General features: G+C 56.6%; 1 long non-coding RNA gene across 1 annotated transcript; it reads left to right on the top strand.

Moving 5' to 3' along the window:
- Nucleotides 1-7,083: 7,083 nt before the first annotated feature.
- Nucleotides 7,084-7,475, top strand: LOC137428651 (uncharacterized). Its single transcript, XR_010984716.2, has 3 exons — nt 7,084-7,110; nt 7,257-7,313; nt 7,425-7,475. It is a non-coding gene; the product is annotated as an uncharacterized LOC137428651 (long non-coding RNA).
- The last annotated feature ends 133 nt before the right edge of the window (nt 7,476-7,608 follow it).

Raw genomic sequence — 7,608 nt, 5'->3', positions numbered from 1 at the left:
GTCCGCGTCTTATTCAATCTCCCGATTATTTATTCAATGCAAATGAGACACCCTGCTCGTACTGTGGAGTTTCTACTATTTCTCACAGTTATTATATATATATATATATATATATATATATATATATATATATATATATATATATATATATATGAAGGAGCTGGGGCTCCCACGTCGATCGGAAGAATGGACGCGACAAAAAGCTGGAATTCATCTGAGTTGCTTTAATCAAACCAAACACTCAGGCACTCTCCAAAAGCCCGTTTATCGGGCAGCAATATATATACATATTATCCCGGAGCGTTTGCCCCGGAAAGGCGAGAGGGGGCGTGGCCCAGCGTCCTGGCTGCGGCCTGGCAAGTTGAGGGCGAGCCTGCCCGGGCATGCCCGGGCGTCCCGACCGAGGCCTGGCAAGTTGAGCGCGGGCCTGCCCGGGCGTCCTCGACGAGCCCGGCATGGTGATCGCTCCGCGTCCTTGATAGGTGCAAGGCGATTGTGAAAACCCAGCGGTAGCCGCTACACACGTCCCCCCAGAATCGACTTGCACCGGCAGGGTCAATTTGAGGGGGGTCCTGATGACCCGGCCGAAGCGACCCCTGGCGGGTCGTGGGAGGGGGTCCGGTGTGGTGGTGGGCGGTCGAGTGGGGGGCACCGTGGATGGGGGGCGGCCTCGCCGCGGCGGAAGGGCCACCCGTGGTGGGTGGTCGACGTCCACGTGCGCCGGCTTGAGGCGGTCCACCGCAATCCGGTCCGACCTGCCGCCGATGTCGATGACGAACGACTTGTCGTCCCGTCGCAGCACCCGGAAGGGCCCGTCGTACGGCGGCCGGAGTGGCCCCCGATGTGTGTCGTGACGCACAAAAACATACTCCGCTGTGCGAAGTGCTGGGGGGACGTAGGACTGGGGGTCACCGTGGTGGGATGTTGGCACGGGGGCAAACCGTCGGGTGGCCTCCTGGAGGTCCGAGCGCTGGTGAGCTGCGGACCAGGGACTGGTAGCGTCGGGCACGAATTCACCCGGGACGCGTAGCGCCTGGCCATAGACAAGCTCGGCGGTGGATGCCTGGAGGTCCTCCTTGGGGGCCGTGCGGAGGCCCAAAAGGACCCACGGCAGCCGGTCGGCCCAACCGCCGTCTTGAAGGCCGGCCATGAGCGCGGCCTTCATGGAGCGGTGGAATCGCTCGCACAACCCGTTTGCTTGGGGGTGGTAGGCCGTAGTACGGTGGAGCTTGACCCCCAGGTTGCGGTCGACCGCGCCCCACAGCTCGGAGGTGAACTGTGGTCCGCGGTCTGACGAGATGTCCGCCGGTGCGCCGAAGCGGGCGACCCAGGTGGCGATGAAAGCCTGCGCCACGTCGGCGGTGGTGGTGGAGATGAGGGGGAACGGCCTCCGGCCACCTGGTGGTCCTGTCCACCATGGTGAGCAGGTGTGTGAACCCCCGTGACGGGGGGAGGGGGCCCACCAGATCTACGTTGACGTGGTCGAAACGTCGTTCGGGCACGGTGAAAGGTGCCAGCGGGGCCTGGGTGTGTCGGTGGACCTTGGCCCGTTGGCAGGCCGTGCAGGTGCTGGTCCAATCGCGGACGTCCCGACGAAGGCCGTGCCAGACGAATCGCGCCGACACCAGCTTCTGGGAAGCTTTCCGGCCCGGGTGGGAAAGGCCGTGGAGGGAGGCGAAGATGCGGCGTTGCCAGGTGACGGGCACGATGGGGCGAGGCTGGCCTTGGGAGACGTCGCAGAGCAGGACAGTGTCCGCGAAGGGGATGTCGGCCAGGCGGAGGCCCGTGTCCGCCGCCCGGAGGGCTTGCACCATGGTGTCGGTGGTTTGGTCCGCCGCCATAAGCGCAAAGTCCACGCCCAGGTGGACCGCGTTCGCGCTGGCCCGGGAAAGACAGTCGGCCACGGCGTTGTTTTTGCCGGCGACGTGCCGGATGTCCGTGGTAAACTCCGACACGGCGGAGAGGTGGCGTTGTTGGCGGGCCGACCACGGCTCCGTGACCTTGGCCATGGCGTAAACCAACGGCTTGTGGTCGACGAACGCCGTGAAAGGTCGGCCCTCCAGGAGGTGGCGGAAATGGCGGACGGCCAGGTGTAGACCGAGGAGCTCCCGGTCAAACGTGCTGTATTTGAGCTCGTTCGGCCGGAGCTGCCGGCTGAAAAAAGCGAGTGGCTGCCAAACCCCGTTCACCCATTGCTCATGTACGGCGCCCACCGCGTAGTCGGAGGCATCCGTGGTGAGGGCGATGGGAGCGTTGAGCACCGGGTGAGCGAGCAGTGTTGCGTCGGCGAGGGCCCGCTTTGAGCTTTGGAAGGCCGCATCCATTGCTGCGGACCAGGCGATGTCGTGCTTGGCCGGCTTGCCCCGGAGGGCTTCGTAGAGGGGCCGCATGAGTTGAGCAGCGCGGGGCACGAAGCGGTGATAAAAATTCACCATTCCCAGGAATTCCTGCAGGGCCTTTATGGTGCGGGGACGCGGGAACGTGGTGATGGCCTCGACCTTGGTTTGGCAGCGGCACGGCCCCGTTCTTGGTGATGTGGTGGCCCAAAAAATCAACGGCCGTCGTGCCGAAGTGGCATTTGGCCGGGTTGACGATGAGGCCATGCTCGCTGAGGCGCCCGAACAGTGTTCGGAGGTGGAGGAGGTGCTCGGCCCGGGAACGTGCTGGCGACGAGGATGTCGTCCAGGTAAACGAAAAGGAACGGCAGGTCATGCAGCACGCCGTCCATCAAGCGCTGGAAACGCCTGAGCCGCGTTCTTGAGACCAAACGGCATCCGCAAGAATTCGAATAAGCCGAACGGCGTGATGACTGCCGTTTTAGGGACGTCGGCCGCCCTGACAGGTACCTTGTGATATCCCCGTATGAGATCAATTTTCGAAAAAATGACCCGTCCCGCCAGACGGGCGGAGAAGTCTTGGATATGCGGGATCGGGTACCTGTCGGGGGGTGGGTAGCGTCATTGAGACGGCGGTAGTCGCCACACGGGCGCCATCCACCCCCCGGCTTTGGCACGATGTGCAGTGGCGAGGCCCACGCGCTATCGGAGCGCCGCACGATGCCGAGGTGCTCCAACGCGTCGAATTCGGCCTTCGCCACGGCGAGCTTGGCTGGGTCGAGGCGGCGGGCCTGGCGTAGACCGGCGGGCCCGTGGTTGGTATGTGGTGCTCGATCCCATGCCGTACTGCGACGTCCGAAAACGTCGGCCGCGTGAGGGCCGGGAACTCCGTGAGCAGGCGAGCAAACTCGTTCGCCGCCGGGACGGCGCATGCCAGCTCGGTCGGGCGCGGAGCTGCTCAATGTGCATACCAGGGGAGCTGAAGGTTTCGGCGTTGATTAAACGACGCCGTTGGACGTCCACCAGCAGTCCGTGTGCACAGAGGAAGTCGGCGCCTAGCAGAGCCATGGGCACGTTTGCGGTTACAAACGTCCAAGCAAAGCGTTGGCCGCCGAAGCAGAGGGTGACGTTGCGCGGGGCCGAAGGTGCGGATGGTCGATCCGTTGGCCGCAACCAAGGAGGGGCCGCAAACCGCGGATTGCCTGTCCTGGTCAGAGGCGGGTATGACGCTCAGTTGGGCGCCGGTGTCGCACAGGAAGCGCCGTCCGGACGCTTTATCCGTGATGAACAGTAAGTTGCCCGTGTGGCCGGCGCTCATGGCTGGTAAGGAACGCCGGCCCGGCCGTTTCCCGGCCTGGCGAAGGTGCACGGGGGGTCGGCATGTCCGGGCCTTCTGTCCGAACCTGGCATGATAGTAACACCACGCTTGGTCAGGTGGAGGCCCCCGTCGTCATGCTGGAGGTGGTCGGCTCGGTGTAGCGGCCGCCAATTGCGTCGGCAGTTCGGTTCGTCGACCGTGCCGGGTGCTCGGGCGCCATGGGTGTTGGGTCGGGACGGCGGTGGGTCCCATGTCGCCGCTGCGATGCGCTGTCCTGCGGCGGAGATCTTGTCGGCTTCTCTGGCAAGGGCCTGGGGATCTGTGATCGTCGTGCTTGCCAGGGCGAGGCGTACCGGGTTAGGCAGCTGACGGAGGAACAGCTCCCGGAACAGGAATGCCGGAGAGTGCTCGCCGAGCAGTGAAAGCATGTAGTCCATTCGCTCGGAAGGGCGCGTGTCGCCGAGCTCGGGCAGGTCGAGCAGGCGCCGTGCGCGTTCCGCCGATGGGAGGGCGAAAGCGTCGAGGAGAAGCTTCTTAATCGCGCACGTATTTGTCAGCGGCTGGCGGGCTCTCGAGGAGGCTCAGGGCGCGGGGCCGCGGTGGCCGAACCGAGCGCTGCTACCACATGGTGGAAGCGGGTGTCGTCGGCCGTGATGCCCTCGCAGGGCGAACAGGGAATCCGCCTGTGCGAACCAAACCGCCACGTGAGCCTCCCAGAAGGTAGGCAGTTTAAGGGCGACTGCCGTGTCCCATGTCGGTAGGTCACCAATGAAGGAGCTGGGGCTCCCACGTCGATCGGAAGAATGGACGCGACAAAAAGCTGGAATTCATCCGAGTTGCTTTAATCAAACCAAACACTCAGGCACTCTGAAAAGCCCGTTTATCGGGCAGCAATATATATACATATTATCCCGGAGCGTTTGCCCCGGAAAGGCGAGAGGGGGCGTGGCCCCAGCGTCCTGGCTGCGGCCTGGCAAGTTGAGGGCGAGCCTGCCCGGGCATGCCCGGGCATGCCCGGGCGTCCCGACCGAGGCCTGGCAAGTTGAGCGCGGGCCTGCCCGGGCGTCCTGGACGAGCCCGGCATGGTGATCGCTCCGCGTCCTTGATAGGTGCAAGGCGATTGTGAAAACCCAGCGGTAGCCGCTACATATATATATATTTATATATATATATTGTTACAGATCGCGGTTTAGATGTTATGATGACCGAGCGGTGGTGTATGACCGCGACCTAACAGGATCCCTGACTCACCCGATTCACCCAGGACTTTGGCCGGATCGCACCACAGCTAGTCAATAGGGAAAAGACAAAGGCGACACGGATGTGAAGAAGAAAAAGAAGACAAAAAGGTTGGAAATGCTACTGAATTTATTTACTATTTACACACATAAGCAAAAAGAAGCAATCAAGTTTATTTACAACACATAAGACGCAGGTGACACAGTGCAAATTTTAGCTTACCTACAGACTTAATTAAATACCCAGGGACAGAACAAACAAAACAAACTCACGTATACAAGAAGGGTGGAAAGGCAGGAGGTGGATGGTTGGAGGGAGAGGAAAGGTCCAAGGGGGTCCTGCAGCTCAACCGGCGCGTTTAGCAGCCGCCGTTCCTTTTCGGCCCTGCTCCAAACCGCCGTTCAGGCCCCCTTTGGCTGTTGGGTGTTCTTGCTGCTGCGGGCCTCCGTCCGCTGCGTTCCCAGGACTTGTCTGACTCGTTGGTCCAAACCCTCAACTCTTTCTTGGTTCACTCACTCCTCACCACCCGACTCCTCACCGCAACCAACTGACCACCGACTCCACTGACTGACTCTTCACGACTCTCTCTTGACGACCAACTCCCTCTGGCAACCGACTCAGACCAACTCCCTCTGGCAACCGACTCAGACCAACTCACTACTCACTTCCGTTTTGCGCCTTTTATAGCGCCTCCAGCGATTACGCCGCCGGCGTTTTGGACACGCCCATCGGGGTGCTCACCTCGGCCCCTGGTTGGTCGCGCGACCCTCGGGCTCCGCCCTGGATGACGACGGGCGGGCACGCCCCTCCTCCCCGCTATGACGAGGTGGAGACACGCCTTTCTTCTCCGACTCAAGCACATGGTCAATGGCGGTTATTGGAGGGGAGGTGATTGGGAATCGAGGGCTCAGCAATGACGAGAGGGGATGTAATATGGAAATGGAGGTTTTGGGGATGGGAAGGAAAGGGAGATTTTGGGGATGGGAAGGAAAGGGGATCTATTCTCTTTCACTGGTGCAATGGAGTATTTCAATTAATGGAAGACACAGCCTTACACTAATACACATAATAAGGATATAACTGTCAAAAAAGATATATCGTGTCCTGCATGTATGTTTTATGGACTAACTACGGGAACGCCCTTTGACCTTTATACAACCACAAACGGAGGGAGGAGGGGTGATATTTTACAACAACCTTTTACAACAACATTTTACCACAACAATAAAATTAAAAAACATTCTCATATCCACAACAATATATATATATATATATATATATATATATATATATATATATATATATATATATATATATATCTATATAGCACCCCCGCACCCTTCCCTCCCCCCTTCCCCTCCCCCCTCCCCCCCTTCCCCCTCCCCCCCCATTCCCCTCCCCTCCTCTTCCCCCTCCCCTCCTCCTCCCCCGCTTCCCCCTCCCCCCTCCCCCCCGTTCCCCTCCCCTCCTCTTCCCCCTCCCCTCCTCCTCCCACTCCCGTGCAAAGCCGGGTACCTCTGCTAGTATATATATATATATATATATATAGAGATATATATATTTATATATATATTTTTATATATATATATATTTATATATATATATATATATATTTATATATACAGTATATATATATTTATATTTATATATATATTTATATATATATATATTTATATAATTATATATATATACATATATATGTATATCTCAGACCGAATCTGTTGTTAAGGTCTCAACTAATTATATTTTGACCAAATTCGGGGTTTTTTTGGTTGACGTATTTGTCCACAAAGTACTAAATATGGTTTCACTGCATGATCTCATTATTGGTGTATCGTTTAGCTAGGCGTGTATATCCTCCCGCCTTCCATTTCACCCCCAGCTCCGTGAAAGTGAAACGAGAATGGTTAATTTAAAGAATTGCGACACAAAACATTACAAGAGTTCACCTGAATTGTATTTATATGTACAGGTGTGGCAGCGATTTCATTTATTTTTGTAGTTGTGGAGAGATGAACGCAAACTGACTGAAGCTGTGAAGCACCAAGCACCATCAGGTCCACGCGCTGATCGTCATGGACCGAAACGGGCTGAGCAAGTCGGTCTCTGATGGAGGGAACACAGGGGGTCCGGGAGGGGTCCATGGGATCTGCGGGTTCAGGATCCTGGACGTTCAGAAGCTTCGTGAAGGAGGGGACGGGACGGACCAGGAACCAGGTACGGGGTTCTCTCATGATGGAGAAACCACGTGGATAAATATGGAGGAGAGAAAATAAAGGAAGAGTTTAAAACTACAGTAGTTTGTTTTAAATTAACAACTCCGAGGTTGATGTTTGTTTAAAACAGGTTTTGTTTCGCTGCAGATCCTATAGTGGTGGTGAAGGTGGAACCTGAACCTACAGGTGGTTTCCCCTCACCAGGTAAGAACCCATAATAACATTGTACAAGTTGAAGATGACGATACTAGATGATGGAAATGGCGGGATCGGGTGTGTTGAGTTTGGTTTCAGACTCGATTTATCTTGTTGTAGATTTAAATGAGGAGGTGAAGGTGAAACTTGAACTTGGGGAGAATTGTTCTTCACAAGGCGAGTTCACAACGACATTTAAACATTTATTCGTTGAATTTATATTTAGTTTTCAATGTATTATTTATTATTTTATAAAAGAGAAAACGATTTAAATTCCCACAAGATGTACTCGGTATTTAAAATC

This window comes from Myxine glutinosa, chromosome 5, assembly GCF_964187855.1.
Source record: "Myxine glutinosa chromosome 5, kmMyxGlut1.1, whole genome shotgun sequence".
NCBI classification, from domain to species: domain Eukaryota; kingdom Metazoa; phylum Chordata; class Myxini; order Myxiniformes; family Myxinidae; genus Myxine; species Myxine glutinosa.
The sequence above is the reverse complement of the archived record's forward strand: the minus strand, read 5'-3'. Positions and strand labels throughout refer to the sequence as shown.